The 11,263-nt window shown below is 37.6% G+C and overlaps 1 non-coding gene across 1 annotated transcript; it reads left to right on the plus strand.

The window, feature by feature from the left end:
• The first annotated feature begins 4,270 nt into the window (after positions 1 to 4,270).
• On the plus strand, positions 4,271 to 4,377 carry LOC111766353 (U6 spliceosomal RNA). The gene has a single exon (XR_002798427.1). It is a non-coding gene; the product is annotated as a U6 spliceosomal RNA (small nuclear RNA).
• Positions 4,378 to 11,263: the final 6,886 nt, after the last annotated feature.

Here is an 11,263-nt window from a genome sequence, read left to right on the forward strand (position 1 = left end):
GACAGAATAGATTCAACTGATGAACCCATAAGTCGATTATGCCAACATATTTGGTAGAGCAGGAGAAATATTGGCTGACAGGTTTGGCATTAAACTCTCCTTTAAATTCTGTCAGCATCTCATAAGACAGAAATGAATTATTGGTAGTTTGATTGTTGCCATAACTCAAAGAGAACACAAAGGTCTGAATGCAATATTAGGCCAACATTTTTAATGTGAATAAAAGAAAAAATACCCAGCTAAAAATAGAATTGGCATTTGTTTTATTTGTTTTTATGTTTTCTCAAGGCTCTCAATTCTCCTTCTTAGACGGTGCTATGAAAAAGTGGTTGCATTCATGTTAAAACTACTTTGCTGGATGTCATAAAGGATACTACACAGAAGAGTTTACTCTAACTTTTAAAGTACAATTAATGAATCACTCAATTCTAAGTTAAATTTAAAATAGATTGCTTCAACTTGATCTTATCTTACATTTTTTATAGCTCATGTTGTCATGAGTACAGATCAATACCCTAGAATACATGTGATAAATTTAAACTAATTTCAGAAATTTTGTACAGTTAAATGTTACATGAACAATTATTGACAGTTTAATTTGTTGCTTTATGGGAAAAATTTGACTGCATATTCCTTCACTTTCATATTTACATAGTTTCTTAATGGCTTAATGGTCGATCTGGATAATTTCTTTTACAAATATTTAATACTATTCACTAGTTTTATCATCTGCAATTTTGCAATTTAAATATTTAGAAAAATCACATGATAATGTATTCCTTATTTGGTCTGTTGCAATTGCTTTGAAACAATGAACAAAACATGCATGTCATTACATATAATTTAAATGAAAATTAATTTATACATATGACTGAGCAAATCCCTGCAAATATTTGTGTTATGAAAATATTCTGATTTGCATGGGACATTAAACGTGAATAAATGAAAAGAATATGCTTCTTTTCAATCTGCTGGTTTTAGGTTGTGGTTGTTACCTAAGACAGATAATTTCAAGCTACTGTTTCTCAATTATCATTTATAGGAAAATAGAAAAGAAACTAAAGGATACCAACTCCCCATGGTTTTTGGATCATTCTAGACAACCAAGAGTGTGATAGTGTCTTCCATGTTTTCTGTCTCCTCATTTTTTGTTTGTTTGTTCATTAGACTGGGCCATGTTTTCCCATTTCTTAGTGTGGCTTGTAATTTGTTTTTTTTTTTTATATTTATTCTTTTTTTTAAAATGTTACATTAAAAAAAATATGAGGTCCCCATATACCCCCAACCCCCTCACTCCACTCCTCTCATATCAAAAACCTCTTTCATCATTGTGACACGTTCATTGCATTTGGTGAATTCATTTTGGAGCACCACTGCACATGGACAGTGGTTTACATTGTAGTTTACTCTCTCCCCCAGTCCACCCAGTGAGCCATGGTAGGACATACAATGTCCAGCATCTGTCCCTGCAGTACCACACAAGACAACTCCAAGTCCTGAAAATGCCCCCACATCACATCTCTTCTTCCCTTTCCATACCCTCAGCAGTTACCATGGCCACCACACCCACATCAATGCCACAGTTTATTCCATTATTATTCACAATAGTTACATAGCAGAACATAAGTATGTCCACTCTAATCCATGCTCCACTCATCCAGCCTGTAGACTCTGGGTTGTATATGCCACTCCCCTTCTATATCAAGATGGGGTTTAGAATCCACATGGATGATGGATAAATTCTGTGACCTGAAGCTGCAGGCACTCCCAGCTCCTTGGTGTGCTGACCAACCTTCTTCAACTCCCTGTTAGCTGGCCAGGGGAAGCCCAATAAACCAGATGGTAGGAGTTGCAAGTCTGCTGAGGTTCAGGGCCTGGCTGTGACATTGACAGACCAGAGATTCAAATTTCCTGAGTATACACCAATCCCAGTTCCAACCACAGGTCTGCTAAAAGTAACAGATGAGGCATGTTTAGAAAGGTCATATCTGAGTTCAACTACATCACACTCAGGAACACAAACTGCAACGTAAGGCCAAATGACATGGCACTGAACTCCAGAGCCATCTGCCATGATTGTAGGACCTGTGGGTATCCGTAGCCCTCAGGAGAACCAGTACCTGAGGTTGTATCTACTTTGATTGTCTCTGAGACCCTGCTGAGGTATGTGTAAGCATGATCCCTCTGATGACCTCCCAACTCTTTTTTGGAGACTCAAAGCCATATAAACTAATTTGTTCTTGCCATTTTCCCCTTTAATCCAAAGTCATAAAGCAGTTTTTAACTCCTGATATTATATGTAGGTTGAGATATTCTGCTGGTCTGAGTTGACCCTTTTATTCAAGGTTGCTTTCTAGCTTCATCATCAACTGGTGCTTGGTAGTAATCCCTCGGTGCCAAGGAGGCTCATCTCCAGGTGTCATGTCCCACATTGGGGGAGGGGAGGTAATGCATTTACATGCTGAGTTTGGCTTAGAGACTGGCCACATTTGAGCTACATGGAGTCTCTTAGGTGGTAACTCTTAGGCATTCTGCAGCTCTAGGCCTAGTTCTTAGTTCAGGCTCACAGACTCATAACTGTAGCTCTCAGTATCAAGGGCTCATTGTTGGACCCTCAATCTTTATTGTTCTTTGCCATTGCAGTAGGGGTATTGTTGCTGTTCCATTGTGGAATGTGATAGAGCTCCGCTGGCTAGGAACTCAGTACTCCCTCAGTTGTCATTTTTAACTGAAACCACGATGAAAATATCAGAATATTTTTATGTATCCTGTATACATGTCCTGGAGAACTCCTTCCCAACCATGTGCCCCCCACCAAAAACACCCCATACCATTGTTCCTCCCCTGCCATACTTGAACCTCCCTGTGGTCCAAATCTTTAAAAATGAAGCCTAACATATTTCCAGGTTCCATTAAGAATAAAATGGAATATAGTGATGGATTTTAAAAGTTACATATAGAATATATATATTAATTTAGAAAAATTAAATAAAGGAAAAATTAATTGGAGAATCAAAAAATGAAAAGATGAAAAAGCTTTGTTTTGACATTTTGCCTTTGAACAGTGCTGTATGTGTTGTCCTGCATGTACAGTGGCAAGGCAATTTCTTCCATTTATTCCTCGGTGTCTACATCCTTTTTTCCCTACTTATTAAGTTTGTCTTCACAAAAGTTTTTGATTACAGTAATTCACATATACAATATATGTTACTCCCACATATCCAACATCAAAACCTTTGTCGCTTCCCCAGCAATGATCTTTTTACATGTTCATGTTTTTTTGCTGTAGCTGATGTACAGATAATGAAACAATAGCTTTGAAATGTGTTTATATTTGGGTTTAAATTATGGTTTATATTTTAGACTATACAATTTTCTAAAATTTTAGTTGTCTTATGTCAAGCCCTCAACATTGTTGCAAGTATCTCTGAATATGGTCCTTCCAGTAACAAAGATTGATTGTCACTGTGGGCCTTGAGGGGAGGGGGAAAGAAGTTTTGAATAGGTGGAATCAGTGTAACCATGGGGCAATGGAAGTGGTCTACAAGGGCATGCAATGATGGATATAAGACATGTTAAAGTAAACCAAAGATGTATAAAAGTCTATAGGCTAAAATGTAATTTGTTGTTATTGTCTAGGCATCTGTTTATGTTGATGAGGTCATTCAGATGGTTAGCTTCTCTTTCTTCTCCAGTGCTTTATTTTGGTTTATTTTGTGGTGTTCCTTATTTTTAAGGGTTTATTATTTTATTTCTCTCCCCCCCAGTTTTCTGCTTTCTGTGTCCTTTTGCTGTGTTATTCTGTGTTCACTTGTATTCATTTTCAGCAGTACTGGAAATCTGTGTCTCTTTTTAGTGTGTCACCTTGCTGTGGCAACTCTCCATGTGTGGGTCACCACTTCTGAGCAGTCTGCACCTTTTTCGTGCAGGGCAGCTCTCCTTAAAAGGTTCACTCCTTGCATGTGGGGCTCCCCTATGCAGGGACACCCCTGTGTGGCACAGTACTGTGCATGGGCAAGCTTCACCACATGGGTCAGTAGGCCCTGGGTTTGAACCCTGGACCTCCTATGAGGTAGGAGGATGCCCTATCAGTAGAACAAAATCCACTTCACTGTTCCTTTTTTATACTTGGTTCCATTTAATCTATATCTTTTTAGTTGTCTATATTCCCTTTAAAAATATTATGGCCATATTAATGGAAAGAGAGAAGAGAAAATGTGTAAGATAAAAATAAAAGATATAGAAAAGGAACAATAAATGAGCCAGGAAAGTGCTCGCTTCGGCAGCACATATACTAAAATTGGAACGATGCAGAGAAGATTAGCATGGCCCCTGCGCAAGGATGACATGCAAATTCGTGAAGTGTTCCATATTTTTATATACAGATGTATATATATATTAGAGAGATCTCTTGAGATATAACATAGATTAGTAGCTGTCTAGATCTCGGGTTGGGGTGGAGAGAATGGGGAATCACTGCTAATTGATATGGTGTTTCTTTTAAGGTCTAAAATTAGATTATGGTGATGGTTGTACATCTAGAATATACTAAAATAACATTGAATTGTACATTTAAATCGGTGAACTACATGGTATGTGAAATATCTAAAAAAGCTGTTAAAATTTGAAAAACTGGAAGCATCATGATATTTTAATAGTCTTCATGATTTTTTCCCTTTGTTAAAAAAATGGCCAAGTTCCATATGAGGGTAACTTTTTCATTTTGTTTTCTGGAATGAAACGTCACTTGGACTAGAAACACAGAACTGCAGTGCACATGCTATGTGAGTGAGAAATAAACTTTTGTTATTGAAAGCCAAAAAAAAACGTAAATAAATAAATATTAAAAGTGAAAATGATTAAAAAAAATAAAAGTGTATAACAGTAAAAGGCAGAATATAAGAAATGAAATGAGAAAAAAATAGAATTAAATGATGACTAAAAATTTGAGAAGAAAAAAAGAGTCTGGAGGTTGTCAGAAGGAATGCCCTTATGCACAACTGAGCAGAGTCTAAGAGACAGATAAAGTAGATACAACCCCAGGTATTGGTTCTTCTGAGGGATAAAGAGACCCACGGGTTCTATGGTCATGGCAGATGGGGTTCACTGCCATGGCAGATGGCCCTTCTTTGGAGCTGGTGTTTCTGCATGATGGAATTGAACTCGGAGGGGATCTCTTCCCACAAGACTTGCATGCTACTTTATTGGAATTGTAGTTGGTGCTGGGGTTTAAGATATATTTAGGGGATTTGAATCTCTGGACTCATAATAAGACACCCAGGCCCAGAGCCTCAACAAACTTCAGCTCCTACACTTTGATTTATTGGACTGACCCCACTCAGCTAACATGGATTTGAAGAAGGTCAACCACCACACCATGGAGCCTAGAGTGTCTACAACTGAAAGCAGGAGGAGTGCATCCAGTATCCATGTGGAATCTAAGCCCCCACTTGACATAGATGTGCAATGGACACAACCAATCCAATGTCCACAGAGAAAATGTGGAATGGGTGTGGGAAGGGTAGCCATGGTGGCTGCTGGGTTTGGGGAATGGGAGGAAGAGATGAGATGTGGAGGCGTTTTTGGGACATGGAGTTGTCCTGTGTGGTGCTTCACGGACAATTACAGGACATTGTAGACCCCCCAGGGCCCACTGGATGGAACGGGGGAGAGTGTGGTCTATGATGTGGACCATTGACTACGGGGTGCAGTGATGTTCAGAGATGTACTTACTGGGTGCAATGGATGTCTCACGATGATGGGAGAGAGTGTTGCTGTGGGGGGGAGTGGGGGGTGGGGGCGGTGGGGTTGATTGGGACCTCGTATTTTTTGAATGTAATTCGTAAAAATAAATAAATTTAATTAAAAAAAAATTTGAGAAGAAACGAAGAAAGAAAAAAGACAAGAAACAAAAAGACCAAACAAGAAATGTTAGATTCAAAGAAAAGCACTTGAAGAGGGAAAAAAATGAAGTAAGGAAAAAATAAAGAAATGAAAAGGAGGAAAAAAACAACAACAAAAAACAACAAGAAAAAAACAAGAAAACAACTAATGTGGCCCAATCAAAGCCTTACTCCTTATTTAATCAAATAAAAATGAATCCTCTCTATGCAATACAATCTAGGATGCCAAAAGCAGTTCAAATCATGATAATTATATCTATTTTTTGATATTTATATCTATTTTTGGATTTCAAAAACAATATCAAACTTCTACACCCCACACTTGGAAATCTAAAAATACATCACAATATTAAAAAAATCTAAATCAATAGCATTCCTGAGTATAGAATCACATCGTGATCAGTTTAGAGAAATACATTTTGTCTTGTGACAAAGTCGCATGTGAGTGTAAACCTCTGAAACTTACCAAACAATTTATCTGCTATCAATGCTAAAATGGACAGACCTAGGATAAACATTTACATTATCATTAGGAGAAATTGGGAGGGAAACATGAGTCACGGGTTCTCTACACTTCAGTAAACATGAAGGACATCATCTATTTGATTTCAAAGTCTGAGAGTCATTCTTAAGATGATGGTTTTTTCTCCTTGGAGCCTCATGAGCATCCACCTTTTCCACAGGCTTGCCCAATGGCCATTTTTTTGGTTCCACCAACATCATTTGGGTGGGAACCAAGCTCCAGACCTCACCCTCCAAGACCATTGGGGTGGTTGCCATACTTTACCCAAACTTTTGGTTAGAGTCTTCACCCACCTAGTACAGAGAAATGAAGACAACATCTTCCCTAACATTTGGCATACAGGCCTAAATATCTCAGAAGAACGAATTGGTAACCTGGCCTTCCCTAATACATGGGGGACAGTTGCAACCTTCTCAGAACTATGGAGCTTTATTTTCAATCTTCCTAATACCTGGGGAATGTGTTCCACTCTCTATGTGGCCTAGGACAGCATAAGTCTCCCTGAACATCCAGCGGGACCATCTACCCTCTTTAGCTGCTGGGGTAAACTCACTTTCTCTGTACTTATGGGTGAGGTTCATCCATTTGCCCAAGGCAATATGTTAATTCTAGATCTCATCTTCCATGATCTTCCTCTTGAAGTCTTTTCCTCTTCCATCTCTCCCATCCATGTCCCTTTTATTCCAGGCTGAAAGTGATTTTATTCATACAGCTCTCTCAAAAATTTAGTTGGTTTGGCATACAGGAAGCAGGGGTTCAAGTCATCCGAAAGACTTTCCACAAGTCTGTCTTAGATACTGCAACTTCAATCTTGATTTACAAACTCCAAGTTTTGTTAAGTCTTCAAATGGGGAACTATTGTCTGGAAGCTTCATTTTAGAGCCTTGGAATTTCTGGACACCCTTTTTGTTGTATTTTTGCCTAATTTAGTCCTTAGCACATCTTAATCATCTAGCATTTTGCTATATGCTGTAAGGAGAACCCAAGCAATATTTTCCAATTTTACTTTGGAAAGTTCTTCTATTAAGTAATGAGGCTCATCTTTTTCAAATACTCCCTTCTATATAGCACCTGTAGTAAATTTTGCTAAGTTCTCTGCAACTTTAAAACACAGATTACTTTTCCTCTAGTTTCCAATAATATTTTCATCACTCACTTCAGAGCCATCATAAAAAGTCCCTTTAGAGTCTATACTACTATCAACAGTTTCTTCAAAGTGCTGTAGGTCTTTTCCACCAAGCATTTCACAATTCCTTTAAAGGATACCCCTTATCCATTTATAAAACAATTCCATCATTTTGGAAATTACAAAAGCACTTCCCAATACTTTATTATGAAATTCCACATTAGTCAGCCAAAGGGGTCCTGATGCAAAACATCAGAAATTGTTTGGTTTTTATAAAAGGTTTTTATTTGGGGTACAATCTTACAATTACCAGGGCATAAAACATGTTACTTCTCTCACCAAATTTTATTGCATATGTTGGAGCAAGATGGTTACTGATGTTCAGCCTTCTTCCTCCTCATAAGGCTCTGTGGTCCCAGCTTCTTTCAATATCAGCTGTAGGTCTTCAAGCCCTTTAGGATTGGTCTCCCTTCCCAGCCTCAATTCTCTCTGATATCAATCTTGCTTCATTCCACAAGGTCAGCTATAGACTACAAGGGAAAAAGCTCATTTCTCTTCCCTGGGTCTCTGCCTTATCTTTGGAGTTTTCTCTATTCCTGTTTGCTCCTCCATGTGTTTACTTCTCAGACTCCAGCTCAAAACTCCCACTAACGCCTATGCCTTGTCATTTTCTCTGTGAGTCCCCCACCACCAATATGGTGGGGACTCAATGTCCTCATGAAGTGGCTCAATCAAAGCCTTAATCATTTAACCAAGTAAAAGTGAAACCTCTGAATCCAATACAAGCTAATATGCCCAATGAAGTTCACAGACATAATCCAATATCAATTTTTTGAATTAATAAACAATATCAAGTGCTGCAGACTCCTAGGAACCATCTCTTGCAACTGGAGCTCATTAATCAATCACTCTACAACCTGCAATCCACAGGTAAGGTACATGGTTTCATGAATAACATAAAGCATAAGAAAATAAAATAAATAAAAAAGAAAAATCAGAGATCAAAAATTTTAAAACAAACAACAAAATATTCAGTATGTAAGTTCCCTGTAATATAGTGCCAGCTTGTTTCTTGACAACCCACTGGGTTACTCTGTGGATTCCATCTCTTAGGAATAAGGCCCCTAGTGTGGCTGAGGCAGACCTTGCACTGAGCAACAGCCACTCCGCAGGATAGGTAGGCTTCTGAAAGATTATCTGGCTCACACTGGCCTCTTTCCCGCAGGTAACTTGGGTTTATAACAGTTTGCCTGTATCTCTTCCTACTTCCTTATCTCCCAGGCTAGTTTAGGATCCTGTCTCTGCCTACCCTCTAGTTGAACTAGTTCTTATTTCTCCCAAGGCAGTTGGGTGTTACAGGCTGCCTGATTTAATCCTCCCTTCAGTCTTCCTAGGGCTGCTTCAATGCAGACTGGCATCCTTTTTGAGATTCAAATACGGCCCTTGTGGACAAACTCACTGAAGAGAATCCACTCTCCAACCTCTGACAGTCCCCTTTTCCGCCCTAGGAGGAGCATGATCTTTCTCCATTCTGTTGAATGCAGTAAGCCAGGGGTTTTGCCAAGGCTACTTGTCTTGAGAGTGGGGTATATGTGCCATTCCCAGCCACAGGACTGAGTAATTAAATGTTTTAATTTGTCCTTTTTGTCTCCTTGTCCCTCTCCCTCCTGGCTGATGTGCATCACTCTGCTGGTCCACAGATCCCCAAAGCAGCTCCCTCACGTTCTCAGCAGATTTTATCAAACTAAAATACCTACAATATGTGATGCACTGTGAATTATTCTGTTATATATATATAACATATATATATATATATATATATATATAAGTTTCAAAAGTTTGCAAACATTCTATATCTAACAAGAAGCAACTTTCCTATTTCCCTTCCCCATGTAACCCCTAACCTACTGTCTAACTCTATGAATTTTCTTTTTCTAGAGTATTTTATATAAATGAAACCATTCAGTATTTGTCATTATATCCTTTGCTTTTTTTCACTCAGAATAATGTTTTCAAAGTCCATTAATATTCTAGCATGCAATAGAAATGCATTCATTTTCATGACTGCAGAATATTCCATTTTATGTCTGTACCACCAGTGGTTATACCAGTCATCTTTTGATAGATATTTGATTGTTTATGTTTTTTTGGGTCTTGTGAATAATTCTGCTATGATTATATTTCTATAAACATGTGTTCAGTTTCATGTATTCAATAATTTTGTGTATATAACTGAAAGTTGACTTGATGGTGATATGATAATTCCATGTTTAACAGTTCAGGAATTGCCATACTGCTTTCCACAGTGGCTGCACCATTTTACTTTCCTATCAACAATGCACAATTATACATTATCTTCATCTCCTTGCCAATAGTTGTTTTTTATTTTTTAATTTTATTGTGGCATTATATATTCCATTTGAATTTACCATTTTAACTACTTTCAAGTGTACAATTCAATGGTATTAATTAAAACCACAGTGTTGTAATACTATTTCTGCTATCCTTTTCCAAACTTTTGATCACCCCAAGCAAAGACCCTACACCCAATAATTAATAACTCCACTATCCTCAACCCCTAGTAACCGGTACCTAGGTTCTGACTCTATGACAGTTCATTATTTTAGGTATTTAATATAAGTGAGACTATACAGTACTTATCCTTTCCTTTCTGGATTATTGGTCTCAAGATGATATCTTTGGGATGTAACAGAACTTCAGTCTTTTTAGGTCTGTATAATATTTGGAATTGTTTGAAGTTACATAACACCCAGGGAGATGTTACTAAATCAAATCCATTCCTGTGGATGTAAATATACTGTAAGTAAGGTCTTTTGATTAGATTACTTCAGTTAAGATGTGGCCCAGGGTCAGTCCTAATCTTCTTAATACAGTCCTTTATAATATAGTGTAATTCAGACAGTGAAAAGAGAAAGGCATGGAAGGTAGAACCAGAAAGAAATGAAACCCAGAATAGAAGGGATGGAGCCACAAATACTGAAATCTGCCTTTCTAGGTGACAGAAGATTCCAGGATCTCTGTTAGCCAGTTTTGGGGAAGAAAGCATTATTTATTGATGCCTTGATGTGAACATTATCATAGTCTCAGAACTGTAAGAGTGTTAGCTAGTAAATCTCCATAGTGAAAGCTAACCCATTCCTGGTATATTGCCTTCTGCAGCCTTAGCAAACTAAAATAATAATGTTTTCCTGTTGATGGACAATTGGATTCATTCTTTTGGATTATTCTGAATAATGCTGCTATGAACATTGTACACATATCTGCTTGAGTGCATGCATGTAATTTCTTTGGTTGTTTTCGCATATATATACCAGGACATATGATCATTTTATCTTAAATAATCTCCACATTCTGAGGAATCAGAAGACTATTTTCCACAGTGGCCCCATCATTTTACATTCCCACTAACAATATAAAAATATTCTGGTTTTCCACATTCTTGAAAATACTTGTTACTTTCTATTGTTTTTTTTTTTTAATTTTAGAATCATATGACTTACAAGGAAGATAGAACAGAAAGAAAATTCAGGATTCAATCGTTTCAACCAAGAAGCTATTAAACAGGAAGGAATTGTCTGAAACAAGAGTTTTGAGTACAGATTCCAAAGGAAAAATATACTGCATCCAAGGGAGGGTGGCAGGAAGAGGCTGATAACCTATGGTTAAGAACAGTAAGTTGCAATCTTCATA

This window comes from Dasypus novemcinctus, chromosome X (assembly GCF_030445035.2).
Source record: "Dasypus novemcinctus isolate mDasNov1 chromosome X, mDasNov1.1.hap2, whole genome shotgun sequence".
Classification (NCBI taxonomy): domain Eukaryota; kingdom Metazoa; phylum Chordata; class Mammalia; order Cingulata; family Dasypodidae; genus Dasypus; species Dasypus novemcinctus.